Source organism: Penaeus vannamei, chromosome 8 (assembly GCF_042767895.1).
Source record: "Penaeus vannamei isolate JL-2024 chromosome 8, ASM4276789v1, whole genome shotgun sequence".
Classification (NCBI taxonomy): Eukaryota; Metazoa; Arthropoda; class Malacostraca; order Decapoda; family Penaeidae; genus Penaeus; species Penaeus vannamei.
This window is the reverse complement of record NC_091556.1, coordinates 15,667,910-15,668,165: the sequence shown is the minus strand read 5'-3', so window position 1 is coordinate 15,668,165 and position 256 is coordinate 15,667,910.

The window sequence follows — 256 nt, the reverse complement described above, 5'->3', positions numbered from 1 at the left end:
TAAACCTGTATTCCAAAGACTGCTCGTTTATTTGGTCAGGATTTCTCCATCATCCTTGAATTTACTTTAGAGGGGCAGGTCGTGATATTGATCAATAAAATGAACGTCAAGATTTACATTTCCCTTTTCACGCTATTCTTGTCCTCTTTTTCTTTACGTTTGTTCTCTTGATGCTTATTACTTTTCGGTCTTCATTTCTCTTACTTTCTCATCACGTTTCTGTATCATCACAATCATCACCATCATCGTCCCCATC